Consider the following 15,432-nt stretch of genomic DNA (forward strand, 5'->3'; position numbering starts at 1 on the left):
TTAATGTTTTAATGTTTTTAATTTTTCAATGTTTTTTTATAATGATTTTTTGGAATGTATTGTAAGCCACCCTGAGTCTTCAGAGAGGGGTGGCATATAAATTGAATTAATTAAATTAAATTAAATATAGTGTCAAATTAACAGTTTCATTTAAACCCAACAAGATTAATTTGTTTTCCATTATATTTCAATTTCCAATGATAAGCATGGTCATTTTTTTCAACAATAAATATTTAATATGGATGTATAGAGAACAAGATTTGGGGAAATATAATTTGGTAGACTCACAGCACTTCTCAGAGGCCCCTTCAAGCATAGGACTTTCCTGGGATCAAGGTCATAGCCCCGGTTGTGACTTGAATGGTTTCCTGATTCTTTGGTCAGTTCTAGGATGGACAATCATGGAGAAATGAGACCTTGTGAGTTTCTGAAAGACCACCAGAACTTGATGCTGCTGTTGCAGTCAATAAGTCCGTTTTTGCTGTTTTCTGAGTAGGTTGGGGTAGGAAGAGCATTTCACTTCCAATGACCTGAAATGGTGCCTTCAGAGTTTGGCCATTTGCTGCTGTATTTCAGCATGTTCTTGGAGTGCACCACGGCTCGTAGAAACAGAAAAATCCAGATAGAAAAACTACCATTAATGAGAAGGGTGGCTTCTAACTGTGTTGACAGAGTAAAGGTGGAGTATCAGCTTTTGACTCTTCAGGAAGGGAAACTCATATACTCTGAATTGTGCTAGGCCCATGATGGTGAACCTATGGCAAATGTGCCACAGCTGGCACGTGTAGCCATATCGGTGGGCATGCGAGCTCAGCTCTGTGCACGCTGGCCAGCTGATTTTCGGGCCTTCTGGGCCCATCAGAAGTAGGGAAACAGGCAGTTTCCTGCCTCAGGAGGACCTCAGGGTGGGGGGTGGGGGAAGGTCTGTTTTTCTCTCTCCCCAGCCTCCAGAGCCTTTCTAGGAGTCTGGGGAGGGTGAAAACAGCCTCCCCTCCCGGAGGCCAGAAAGAGCCCATTTGCCAACTTCCGGAAGTTGGTAAACGGGTCGTTTGTGGCCTCCAGGGTGGGGAAGGCCGTTTTCGCCCACCCCAGACTCCTAGAAAGGCTCTGGAGGCTGAGGAGAGCAAAAAACAGGCCTACCATGCGATTGCGTGCCAGGAGTGGGGGGGAGGGTCGCGCACATGTGCATGGAGGCAGGGCGCATAGAGTTATGGGTGTGGGCGTGTACACAACACCCACCCCCGCTCGTGACACGCGATGGCAAAAAGGTTAGCCATCACTGTGCGAGGCTCTTGGGTTTTGTTCTGGCATCTCAGCTTCCCAGAGCTATGGATAGTCCACGACTTAAGGCCACAATTGAGCCCAACATTTCTGTTCCTAAGCAAGACAGTTGTGAATTGAGTTTCCCCCAATCTTACCACCTTTCTTGCCACAGTTGTTAAATTAGTAGCACCTTTGTTAAGTGAATCTGGCTTCCCCATCGACTTTTGCTGGTCAGAACTTTGCCAAAGGTGATCCCCATGACCCTGGGACATTGCAACCGTCATAAATATATGTCAAGTTGTCAAGAAAATCTCAAGATTTTATCTTGTTTGCAAGGAGGGCTGTCTTTTTCCGTAGACTAGGAAAAAGACTGCTCGCTTGTGTAAATCTAAATCTTGCCCCTTTTAAAAAGTAGTGAAATTGCAATTGTTTGTTTAGAAGAAGGCCTCTTCTTACTTGAAAGAAAACTTATCTTTGGACAAGGCTGGTAACATCAAATCCCTTTTTTAAATATCTAAATTTTAATCTGTTTTTAAATTATTGGGGTGTTTTAATCTGGGCCAAAATGATTTAATTTGATTTTATCTGGTTTTTAAATTTTTTGTATCTATGTATTTTATTGTTGGCTGTTCATCGCCCTGAGTCCTTCGGGAGTAGGGCGGTATACAAATCAAATAAACTAAACTAAACTAAACTAAATCAAAGAACACGTTTCACTATCTCATTTAAGGCACACAGGTTTTCTGTTTTGAAACCCAACTGGTTGTTAGATGCTACCACACAAAGTTGCTTGCCATATGGAGGTGTGTGTTTTAACGTAGGTGGTATATGAAATTGGAGTTTTACCTGTTTACATCTGCTAGGTTGGTTTTTATGGTAGCTCCCCCGAGGAGATAAAAGCATGCAAAATGTGAACACAATAAGGAGGTGACGGCTCTCGTGGCACGATTATTCACTTCCTCCTTTCCTCTTGTTCATCTTGAATGCCTAGATAGGTCATTCCTTAAATGACCCAGCCAATGGCTAATTGGAGATCTCAGCAAACCTGAACTCTGTAATCTGATGGAAACCCTTCCTGGTATTGCTTAGGACAGTGGTCCCCAACCTTTTTATCGCTGCGGCCCGCTGAGCGCGCGCAGGGGTGGGGGCACGGCCCAGGAGCTTTTGCGCACGGCCCATTGCGCACGGCCCAGGAGCCTTTGCGCTGCAGCGTTCATGTCCCCCGGCCGCTGCGCGGCCCGGTGCCAGGTACTCCACGGCCCGGCACCGGTCCGCGGACCAGGGGTTGGGGACCACTGGCTTAGGATATCTAAAAGAAGTTTGGATTTAGATTTCAGTTCCTTTGGCAGCCTCTTTTGAAGAGGGAATCTAGTTTAAAATGAACTCTGACTGTAATGTTAATATAGGGTTGCATTGATAATCGCCTAAAACTTAATAACAAATGTTGAACACTCTGAATTAAGGACTATTTCCTGAATAGGACTGGAATATTTTCTTTCTTCATATTTGGTAGCGATGTTTCAAAACTCAACAGTTTTCGGGAAGTGATTTATACTAGAGTAAAAGAAATTCTAAAAGTTATATTTGTTTTCCAAAATGTGGTTTTTAAGTTAAATATTACTAAGTCCTGTATTCCCACAAAGTATACAATGCTAGCATTAACTCTTCCAAAGGATACCCCATGCTTTCTACTGGAAAGTATATACAATTCTGTGTGTAGAAGAACAGTTTATTAAGTTAAACAAGTACCTCTCAGTCCAAAATTTACTTAATTGGACCCAGAATGTAATTTGGCTTGGAAAGCATTTTTGGATTATAATTCCATGTACAAGCCAGTACCACATCCAAAATTTCAGTTTGTCTTAACATAAGAATGTAATACTAAATTTCGATCATACATTCTGTGTCAATTCCATTTCCACTTGTTTCAACTCCTGTGTCTTCCTCATTTAATCTTTCCTTGCCCTTTATACCTCTCCTCTAATTATTTATACCATTTCTCCCATACCATGTAGTATTCTGTTTCCTTCTTATCTTGTATTTCTTTTGTGAGTTTGTCCATCTCTGCGCACTCCAAAACTTTCCTGATCAAATTTTCTTCTGTTATTTTATTGTTATTTTTATATATATATACATACATACATTAACTAGCAGTTAAAAGGAAGATACAGCTGCGATCTCACATTGCTCCTGGAAGCACGAAGCCGAGAACACCAGCCTGAAGATGACGAATGAGACTTCGTCGAAACGTCGCCAAGACACTTCCAATTTTACGTGGGAGAAGACCCGAATAACCAAAGACCTACATACATACATACATACATACATACATACATACATACATACATACATATATGCATATTCTTTCTAGCCAGGTTTTACCTACGTAAACTTATTTGTTCTACAGCCCTAGGTTCTGTGAAATCTCATTCACAAGTTTCTGGGCCTTTTTTCTGCTGACAAACTGCAACTCTGTGTTGCTCTCTGGGAGACTCAGATAGCTATTTCTGCCTCTTAAGGTGTCTACGGTGAGCCACACCCACTTCTCAGATATCCTCCCTGTAAAGGTGCAATGTATCTTTTTTCTTTTTTCCTTTTTCGTAGGCTTTTATGTGCATATTCTTTCTAGCCAGGTTTTACCTACGTAAACTTAGTTGTTCTACAGCCCTAGGTTCTGTGAATGAGATTTCACAGAACCTAGGGCTGTAGAACAACTAAGTTTACGTAGGTAAAACCTGGTTAGAAAGAATATGCACATAAAAGCCTACGAAAAAAGAATATATATATATATATATATATATAAATCAATATTAGAATCATATGTATAAATAGTAAATTGAAGTAAGGGAGAAAATTGGATATATAAGAAATGATGCGGAAATGTAAGTAAGAAAATTGTAAAAAAAAATGCTTTTTAAAAAAACTTAGATAAAAATATTTTTTTTAAAAAAGAATGTGATACTCAAGTTGTGAAATAATTGTTAAATCCGAATAGATCTTGAATGGAATTTGATCTTATGGTAATATTTATATACTGTCAGGATTTTAATAACAACCTGTCGTTTTCAAAATGATGTAATAGATGGTAAAAGGGATTAATGAAAAATTGACAATTTTAACCTTTAAAATACCTGGAATATGTTGCTGATATATTTAGTCCTTGATTACAACAATCCATTTAGTAACCGAAGTTACAGCGGCACTGAAAAAAATGACTTAGGACCATTTTTCACACACGACCATTACAACATACCTGTGGTTATGTGATCAAAATTCAGATGTTTTTCAAGCCATGCTGACTGAGGAATTCTGGGAGTTGAAGTCCACAAGTCTTAAAGCTGCCAATTTTGGAGACCCCTGTTCTACTGTATTGTAGTGTGAAGCCTTTCTACATGAAGGCAGGTACTTGATCCGTTTCCCATCATGTAGTGATCGCTTGAGATTTTCAGATTTGGAACCAATGAAAAAAGATTTGGGAAAGACCCACTTTTTAAACTTTTTTTGCAGGTTTCCTAGACTTCTTAACATTTTACAAGAAATTTCTGAATTAGAACTAAAATGACAATTCCAGAGCCAATTTGGTCTGGTGGTTAAGATACCAGGCTGGAGACCAGGAGATCGTGAGTTCAAGTCCTGCTTTAGCTATGAAATCCCGTGAGGTAACTTTGGGCTAGTCACTCTCTCTCACCTCATCCCCACAGGTTGGTTTTTGCTGTGGGGAAAATAGGTGGAAGAAGTATTAGGCAGTGGTGGGTTCCTCCCGGTTCGGTCCGGTTCGGCCGAGCTGGTAGCGGTGACGATATGATGTCACCGAACCGGTTCTCCCCCCCCACATTATTCTTACCTTTTATTTGGTCCCACTCCCAATCTATTGCTGCCTCCTGAGTCCCAGCTGATGACTAGAGGGAAAAAAAACTGTTTAAACTCTTGCCGCGGGGCTTCAAAGGGCCGTCCTACAGCTGATCAGTGTTAAAAGCAAACAAATGAGTCAGGTCGTAAGTGCGAGGACTGGTTGTAAGTGCGAGGACCTTCCAGAAATGACTCTGACCAGCTAGCCACGCCCACCTAGTCACATGACCTCCAAGCCACACCCACAAAATAACCCACGCCCACAGAACTGGTAGTAAAAAAATTTAGAACCCACCCCTGGTATTAGGCATATTTGCTACTTTGAGTTGTTTGTAAAAAATAATAAAGGCAGCATATAAATAAAATAAAGTGCAATAAAATAAAATATTCTGAATGTGGAGAAAATGTCCATCAAACCCATGCTCCATATTCTGTTTAGGTGACTAAATTGGGTGCACCCAGTGCTGAATCAGCGATCCCAAAACAGTGACTCATGTTAGAGTGGCAGCGGTTAACCTCCATTTTTCAAAACAGTTAATTATTATTATATATATATATATATTTACAAAAGTCAATATTGTTGAATTCGGGGAGCCTCCCTTTCTGGAAAGACCATTGTAAGTTTTTAAGTATCAACTCAATAACCATCTCCTAAAAGTGGGTGGGAAGAATAGCATTATTTGGAGAAATTCAATGGAAGGGATAAAATGTGTACTTTTAAACTTCTGCAAGGTTTAAAGTACCACAAGTGCAAACTTCAGCATTTACATTTCCTCTTTTTAGACGATTTATTTCCAGGAAGCTACCCGGGCATTATCGGAACAAACAGGTGCTGTGGCATGTTGTAAAGAAAAGCTGTATAGTAAGTTTTTCAGCTGAGTGAAGGCACCTATTTTACTCTTTAACATGCCCCAAATACTCCAAATGTTTTCTTTACTGGATGATATGAGTGTCCCCACCCTGGAGCAAAACCTCAACAATTTTAATTTTGTAAAATTGGTATCCTTTATTTTTCCCATGTGTAATACTGTAATAATTTTAATATAAAATAACAATTGCTTTTTAATACAAAAATGTTATTTCTTGTGCCCAAGGGCTAACAACAGGGATGAAATCCAGCAGGTTCTCACAGGTTCTGGAGAACTGGTAGCAGAAATTTTGAGCAGTTTGGAGAACCGGTAGCGGAAATTTTGAGTAGTTCGGAGAACCGGCAAATACCACCTCTGGCTGGCCCCAGAGTGGGATGGGAATGGAGATTTTGCAATCTCCTTCCCCCAGGAGTGGGGAGGGAATGGGGATTTTGCAGTATCCTTCCCCTGGAGTGGGGTGGGAATGGAGATTTTGCAGCATCCTTCCCCTGGAGTGGGGTGGGAATGGAGATTTTACAATCTCCTTCCCCCAGGAGTGGGGAGGGAATGGGGATTTTGCAGTATCTTCCCCTGCCACGCCCATCAAGCCACACCCACAGAACTGGTAGTAAAAAAAATTGGATTTCACACTGGCTAACATGTAAAAGAGTAGAGAGAAGTTTGTCTTAAGTTGAGCAAATATTTAATTTTCAAAACAAGAAATCTCCAGGATTAAATCTCATTCTTGGGAAAAGGCAGAAATTGTTGAGAGTAATGATAATTTAGGAAATTGAGGCCAAACAAACAATCTTGGGAAGAAAAACATTTATGCAACAATTATGCAATTGTTGTTTTTTACTGCCTTCCTTGCTTTTTCTTTTCTAAAAGTGTGAACATACGGAAGAGTCTTAAAACCATAAGCCATCACTCTGATTTTTATTATATTAATGTTTTTTTCTTTTTTCTTTTGGTCCACATTTATTTTGTTCTCTTATGAAATGAACCAAAGATGAAAGTTTTTGGTGTCCTGGAATCTACAGCCTACAGTTCCATCTGTAGTAAGAATTAAAAGCTCTTTTAAAGTAAATTCAGTTAGCAAATGTAATTACTTTTGAAGTAAATTGCCCTTTCACATCAGAATACATATACCAGACCTGATGATTTAGATCAGGGGGTGTCAAAACTCAAGGCCCACGGGCCTGGAAACAGCAAAGGACCGGCCCACAGTGCCTCTGTCAGCGAAAACGGAGCTCTGTTTTTGGCTGCGACGGCCTCCTGCAACCCTCTGCCAGCGAAAACAGAGCTCCATTTTTTCTGGTAGGGAGCTCGGGCCACCACAGCAGAGGTGGGTTTCAGAAGGTTCTGACTAGTTCTGGAGAACCGGTAGCGGAAATTTTGAGTAGTTCGGAGAACTGGTAAATACCACCTCTGACTGGCCCCGCCCTCATCTATTCTCTGCCTCCCGAGTCCCAGCTGATCGGGAGGAAATGGGGATTTTTTAGTATCCTTCCCCTGACACGCCTACCAAACCACACCCACCAAGCCATTCCATGCCTACCAAGCCACGCCCACAGAACCGGTAGTAAAAAAATTTGAAACTCGCCACTGCACCACAGGCACACCCAACATAAGTGATGTTGAGTTGGCCATGCCCACCCTGGCCCCCTGAGGTCAAACACAACCCTGATGCGGCCCTCAATGAAATTGAGTTTGACACCCGTGACTTAGTTAAACTAAAGCATTTCATCTTCTTAAAAGTTGCAGATGGAATTCAGATCAGCGATGGGCGCCATACAAACAGACATGGGGTATATTTCATTTTCTCAAAGAATTTCTGTTTTCTTCTGGAGAAAATATCTAGTGATTTGGAAATTTCCAAAATACTGCTACTCTCATTTTGGGTCTGGAGTTTTACCAAAGTAACTTCAGAGGGCTCACATCACCTCGCAACATTATATCAGTGGTGATATCGGTAAAATTCGTTACTACCGCTTCTGTGGGCATGGCTTGGTGGGGGCAGTAATGTGACTAGGTAGGCGTGGCCAACTTTTTTTTTTTAACTTTTAAAAGCATTTTTTCTACAACCTCTTCGGCCAAAGAGATTGTAAATAAAATGCTTTTAAAAGGTTCTGACGATCAGGCAACTCAGCTGGGATCGTCAGAGACTTTTAAAAGCATTTGGTCGAAGAGGTTGTAGAAAAAATGCTTTTAAAAGCCTCTGATGATCCAAGCTGAGCCGTGCGATCATCAGAGGCTTTTTTTTTACTTTTAAAAGCATTTTTTCGGCAGAAGAAAAAATGCTTTTTAAAAGTAAAAAAAAAAAGCCTCTGATGATCGCGCGGCTCAGCTGGGCATGGGGGAGAGGCAGGGATTTTTGCTACCGGTTCTCCAAACCATCCGCCGCCATCGCTACTGGATCGGGCGATCCGGTCTGAACCGGGAGCATTTCACCCCTGCATTATATACATATATATAAAAATCTAGGAAGACTTATAAAAGCTGCATAGCCTGTATGTGGAAAGTGGGGGACCAAATCCTGATTCATTTTATTCTAGTTATACAGCCAGTCCTCAATTTACGACCCAATTAATACCAACATTTCTGTTGTTAAGCGAAGCAGTTGTTTAGTAAGTTGGATCTCATTTTATGACCTTTTTTGCTGTAAAGTGAATCACTGCAATTGTTAAATGAATCATGCAGTCATTAAGTAAATCTGGGTTTGCAATGATGACGATGGATAGAAAGCAATAGATCAGGAATGTCAAACTCGCAGCGTCACATGACGTATCATGACTTTTCCCCCTTTGCTAAAAACGGAGATGGACGTGGCGAGTTTGACACCCCTGCAATAGGTGGAAATTGATCAAGGAGAGAACCAACCTAGAACCAAGGAGAAATGTACAAGACAGTGAGATCAATTAACCAGTGGAACCGCTTGCCTCCAGAAGTTGGGAATGTTCCAATAGTGGAGGCTTTTAACAAGAGACTGGACAGGTATTTGTCCGAAATGGTACAGGTTCTCCTGCTTGAGCGGGGAGTTGGGAACAGGGGTGCTATTCAGCAGGTTCTGACAGGTTCTGGAGAACCGGTTAGCGGAAATTTTGAGTAGTTCAGAGAATTGGCAAATACCACCTCTGGCTGGCCCCAGAGTGGGGTGGGAATGGAGATTTTGCAGTATCCTTCCCCTGCCACGCCCACCAAGCCACACCCACAGAACTGGTAGTAAAAAAATCTGAATTCCATCACTGGTTGGAAAGGCCTCCAAGGTCCCTTCAACTCTGTCATTCTGTATTTTGCATTAACTCAGAGCTACTGTATATAAACAGGCATCAATAGCACTGATATTACCTAGTTCAGGGGTGTCAAATTCACGGGCCAGATGCATCATGCGCTGGCCACGCCCACCCCGGGTTAGCAAAGGGGGGGAAGAGTGCAGTACATCACATGACGGCATGACGATGTGAGTTTGACACCCTTGACCGAGTTGGTTAATGAAAACAACCAAGCTCAGAGCTTGTCAGAAGCTGGCTGGGAAGGTTACCGGTGGTGATCGCTTGACCCCAAGACCATCGCAGTTGTCATAAATATGAGCCAGTTGCCAAGTGCCTGAATTTTTTTTTTTTATTTTTTTTTTTTTCACGTTATTTTTTTTTTTTTATTGCAAAAGTTTTACAATTACATTTTCACCCCTTTTTTTCACCCCCCCACCTCCCTCCCCAAACTTCCCGTCCTCCCTAACCCACCCTAACCCTCCCCCCCCAGACTTCCCTATTATGTACTCATAACTAATAACACTGATATATATACCTGAACCCATCCCTCCCCCTACATAATTTTCCCTCTTTGTCTCTTTATATTAAAATATTTCTAATACATTGTTTTCAAATAAAAGCTATTTGATACTTTCTAATTTGGTATTTGTTCTGAACATATTCTATCCACCTTTTCCATTCCCATTCATAAGTCTCTTGTGAACAATCTTTTAAATATGCTGAAATCTTCGCCATCTCTGCAAAGCTAGCCATCTTCGAAGTCCATTCCTCGATAGTAGGCAAAGCTTCATTCTTCCAATATTTACCTATCAACAATCTTGCTGCTGTTATCATATACAATATTAATTTTGTTTCATCCCGTGTAAAACCCTTAACTATGCCCAATAAAAACAATTGTGGAGAAAATTGAATTTTTTTCTTCAAAACATTCTGCATGACCCACCATATTTTTATCCAAAAAGCCTTAACTTTCCTACAGGTCCACCAAACATGAAAAAATATGGAACGCTTCACGAATTTGCGTGTCATCCTTGCGCAGGGGCCATGCTAATCTTCTCTGTATCGTTCCAATTTTAGTATATGTGCTGCCGAAGCGAGCACCCAAGTGCCTGAATTTTGATCACATGAATATGGAGATGCTGCAAATGTGATTACTGGCCCTAAATCCATTTTTTCAGTGCCATTGTAACTTTGAATGATCACTCACTGTATTTTTCAGAGTATAAGACGCACCAGAGTATAAGACGTACCTACCTTTTTTGGTGAGGAAAAGAAGAAAAAGAAATCTCCCTCTGCCTCTGAGCAATTTTGCCTCTTTGCAGCAAACAGCCTGCTTTACTTTCAATTTTGTTTTCAGCATAGCTTGATCAACACAAGGAAAAAAAATCTGCTCCAGCAATTTACCTCTTTGCAGCAAGCAGCAGAGGCCTGCGCAAAACAGCTGAGAGCAAATCAGCTGAGAGTCGAGAGGCCGATCCAATCAACTTGTGCTAATTTAGGCTGTGCTGAAGCTGAAAGGAGCTGTTTTTTCTTGCTGTTTGCTTGCAAGGAGGTAACTGCTGCGAGGCAAGAGGCCAAAGGGTGGGGGCCAGTGGGTGGGTGGGGCTACATTCGGTGTATAAGACACCTAAATTTTCACCCCCTTTTAGGGGGGGAAAAGGTGCATTTTATACTCCAAAAAATACAGTAATGAATAGTTTTAAGTCAAGGATTATCTATAGCTCATTGTTCTTGGAGTCTGGACGTCATGTAGTTTTATTGTAAGTGTAAATGAAAAATGTCAACTTTCCAACTGCCTGTCCCATTGGAAGAAGATAGCGAAGCCCACATGGGGATGATTTAACTTTTTCTAGCTTAGTTGATTTTGGCATAATGCAGTGAGAGAACCCTACAAAAGGCATGTAAATAATAATTTAATTATATTACATTTGAACTTAGTTTGAACGCCTTTTGGCTAAATATTGCAGGAAGCAGCTACAATTATGCAAGAATGGAAGCTAACCTAATGAATGAAGTAATTCTTTATTAGGGCAAAAGGCCAACCACTTAAAATAGCCCACAAACATTAAAAAGTCCACCCAATAAACAAAAATGCTAAAACAGTTATTAACTTAATGAGACTGTAGGAGGAGAGCAGCCTTAGTGTAGGAGAGCCAGAAATCAGGAGTAGCCTGGTTGCCTCTTTTCTGACTAATGCATTTTATTAAAAGACAAAAACTTTCATAAGTTGTAGCTCACCAACACTTCTGCCTTTTAATAAAACTTGTTTGTCGGAAAAGGTGCAACCAGAGTCTTCCTGATTTTTAACTTAATGAAGTAGGTAATAAGAGTGGCAAATGAGAGAGAGAGAGAGAGAGAGAGAGAGAGAGAGAGAGAGAGAGAGAGAGAGAGAGAGAGAGAGAGAGCTGGATGGTGAGTCTTGATGTTAACTCCTAATTTCTTGCTTTGTCCCATAAGCTGTTCTGCAAAATTTTGCTAGGTCAAGTATTCCTCAACTTGGCTGCTTGAAGATGTGTGGACTTCAGCTCCCAGAATACCCTATTCAGGAATTCAGAATGGCTGAATAGGGAATTCTGGGAGTTGAAGTTTTCAGATCTTCAAGCACTTGAGAAACAGTGGTGTAGAATGTACTAAGCTGCCTGTCTGCAAATAGCAAAAATAATTAATTTGGGAGGGGGGGGACAGGAGCATTTGCTAAAATACACTTCTGGTGAAATCTCACATTAACAAATCTCCAGTTCAGCGGTCTTGGGACGCAAATACCGTCTCTTGCTGATCATATCTACCCGACCCATCAGAGCGGGAAGGCAAGGAATGTTGCGGGTCCCATCCCAGTGGTGGGTTGCTCCCAGTTCGGCCCGGTTCAACCGAGCCGGTAGTGGTGACGATGTGACGTCCCCGAACTGGTTCTCTTTGACTGGGAGGTGGGCCAGAGAGAAGAGAACTGGTGGTAACACTGGTTGGAGCCCACCACTGTCCCATCCCCGAGGGAGATACACCTGGTGGGACCCAGAAGAAGGGCCTTTTCTGTGGTGGCTCCCTCTCTCTGGAACATCATTCCCCTAGAGCCGTGATGGCGAACCTATGGCACGCGTGCCACAGGTGGCACGTGGAGCCATATTAGTGGGCACGCCAGCTCAGCTCTGGGGCGCATGCTGATTTTCGAGCCTTCTGGGCCCACCAGAAGTAGGGAAACAGGCTGTTTCCTGCCTCTGGAGGGCCTGGGGGCGGGGTGGGGAAGGCCCGTTTTTCTTTCTTACCTGGCTCCAGATCCTCTCTGTGTATCTGGGAAGGGCAAAAACAGCCCTTCCCACTCCCTTGGAGGCCCTACTGAGGCTGAAAGGGCCCATTTCCCGACTCCCGGTGGGACAGGAAGTGACGTTTTTTCCTGTCCCCAGCCTCCAGAGACTCCTAGAGAGGCTCCTAGAGACTCCTAGAGACTCCTAGAGAGGCTCCTAGAGACTCCTAGAGAGGCTCCTAGAGACTCCTAGAGAGGTTCTGGAGGCTGGGGACAGCAACAAAATGTCACTTCCTGTCCCACCGAGAGTTGGGAAATGGGCCCTTTCAGCCTCCGTAGGGCCTCCAAGGGAGTGGGAAAGGCTGTTTTCGCCCTTCCCAGATACACAGAGAGGATCTGGAACCAGGTAAGAAAGAAAAACGGGCCTACCAGGCCATCATGTGCCAGGAGCGGAGGAGGCGAGGGGGGAGGGGGTTGCGCACGCATGCGCGTGGGCACATGCGCGCGCAACCCTCCCCCGCAAAAAAGTTAGCCATCACTGCCCTAGAGATTAGAATGGCCCCCACTCTAATACTGGGGAACCCAGAGCGGGATGGAGCCTATTAAATGGGTCATGTGATCTGCTATTGCCGGGGCGGGGTGGGAGTGATTTTGTTATAGTATACTATATTAATTTATTTGATTCTTTTTGTTAGTTTTTATTGTTTTAAATGTGGTTTTATATTCTGCAATCTGCCTTGAGTCGCCATGGGCAAATAGGCGGCAATGTAAATGCAATCAATCAATCAATCAATCAATCAATTAATCAATTCCTATCAAGACATGCCCCTGAAATAGGAGACAAGGCGGTTGCATCCAAAGGACTCTGGACAGGGCAATTAACATTTATACTAATTTTATGCCATTTGCGACAATTTACAAGATTTTCATCATGAAGTCATTAGACAAATGATGCACGTCATGATATTTATATCCCCTTATATCATGGTGTGGATGATGGAAATGGCCACCTATCATGTAATTTGAGATTTAGCAGATTCCACACTCAATAGTTTTCTTAAATCAACGTTTACATTTATAGCAAATTCTATAATAATAACCATACAATGCTAATGTGTTTTCTTTGCTTTGATACTTATTGTATCTAATTGTTGTAATTATTGCAGAAATAATGTAATTATTCTACGAATTAATTTTACCCTGCTTTTATTAATTTAACTTAATGATTTTAATAATTGAATACATTTAATGCAATTAATTGTATTTTATTAATTTAGTTTCTTTGCTGTGAATTGCTATGTCATTGAGAGCCAGGTGGCATCAACTTTAAAAATTATTATTATTTAGATGAGAATGTTTGAACAAAATATGAAGACAAAGTATGAAGTAGCTTTGTGTGTGTTCATTGATTGAAGAGTAAAATTCTATCTGGGCCAATTTCATTAATTTTTAGTTGTTAAAAATTAGAACTTTTCTCCTTTTTTCTACATTGTTTTGTTCATCCAGGCTCCAGCACAATAGCTTGCACTCAGAATAATAAGTTTCTCTGATGGAATTTGGCACTACCATCCTCTTTTCATACTGATGACATAAGTGCTAATTTTCTGAGAAAAATGAGGAAAAAGCATTATGCAAACACCGCTCTGCCTCTGAAACGGACATGCTTTATATCCTCTCCCAGTAACAATCTCGAGCCAGCAGCATCGATTGAACTAAAGATTTTGGCAAGCTTTCTTTTTTTATTGGTTTCGTTGACGCCAGGCAATTAAGAGATAAATTGGCTTTAAATAGATTTTTTCATTGTTGACGACTGAAACCTTGACTGTAATTCGGAGTTTTTGGTTTTATGTTAGAATCTGTAACATTGCAAGTTGAACAAATAAATGAATAACCCGTTATCTAAGGTATAAATCTTTTAAAGCTCAGTTTAGCTTCAAATGCCCCATTTCAAGCTCAAAATGGACGCTTTGGATTCAGAAATGGATGCTTTCTTCTCGCCAGAAATGTTCCAGTGTTGCCTTATGCTTTGAGGTCACACAATTGGGGGTCCAGAATGCTTCTGATAAGAGTCAACAAGCATCCAGATGTTTGCCATAACTTTAGAACTTCAGCCTGTTTTGAAGTGGAGATGTTTTCCTGACCTTTGGGCCAGTGATCGTGTGCCAAAAGCGGGGGGAGTGCAGGGGGGGGTCGCGTGCGTGCCCACACCTATAATGCAATGCCATCTGCACACCACACCCTGCGATGCTCCACCCCCTGTGCATGCACTCACCCCCTTCCCGCGCCCTATTTTAGTCCTAGCAGGCCTCCCTGAAGCCTCCGGAGGCCAGAAACGGCCCATTTCCGGACTTCCGGTAGGCCCTATAGGCTGTTTTTCACCCACCCCAGGCTCCGGAGGCTTTCCTGGAGCCTGGGGAGGGCGAACACAGCCCATTTCCGGACTTCCGGAAGGCCCGTTTTTCACCCTCTCAGAGTCTCCATGTGAGCCCTGTACTTACCTGGCAACCAAAACATGCCAGGTGGAGATTCCTGGGAGGGAGGGGCGGTGTGGGCGTGCCCAGCCAAAAATCAGGTGGCCGGCACGTGCGCATGCGTACTGAAGGCAACCTAGGGCAATGGCTTTCGTGCCCGCAGAGATGGCTCCGCATGTCATCTGTGGCACGCGTGCCATAGGTTCGCCATCATGGCCTTTGGGCTATGTGATGTCCTACCTACTAAGTAGAGAATGGTGAAAACGTCCATTTGGTGTTCAAAGCATGATGTTGATGTGTGAACTGAAGGCTATTTCATTTCATTCTGCCTTCTGGTCTATGAAAATCTTCCTAAAAAAACAGGTGAATTTTATACTCGGTAAGTATAGCCTGAGTGGCGTAGGAGGCTAATGCCTCCTACTAAGGCAGCATTTAACATCCAGCTGCCTGCAATTACTGCGAGTTCAATTCTCACCAGGCTCAAGGTTGAC

The 15,432-nt window shown here is 42.3% G+C and overlaps 1 protein-coding gene and 1 non-coding gene across 2 annotated transcripts in view; one reads left to right on the top strand and one right to left on the bottom strand.

Moving 5' to 3' along the window:
• The window catches only part of ETV6 (ETS variant transcription factor 6), a 143,950-nt gene that overhangs the window by 17,900 nt on the left and 110,618 nt on the right, over nt 1–15,432 (top strand). The gene's annotated exons all lie outside the window — the stretch shown is intronic.
• On the bottom strand, nt 10,227–10,333 carry LOC148112949 (U6 spliceosomal RNA). The gene has a single exon (XR_015729040.1). It is a non-coding gene; the product is annotated as a U6 spliceosomal RNA (small nuclear RNA).

The sequence above is a fragment of the Pantherophis guttatus genome, chromosome 7, assembly GCF_059756535.1.
Source record: "Pantherophis guttatus breed Tessera chromosome 7, ASM5975653v1, whole genome shotgun sequence".
Lineage (NCBI taxonomy): Eukaryota > Metazoa > Chordata > Lepidosauria > Squamata > Colubridae > Pantherophis > Pantherophis guttatus.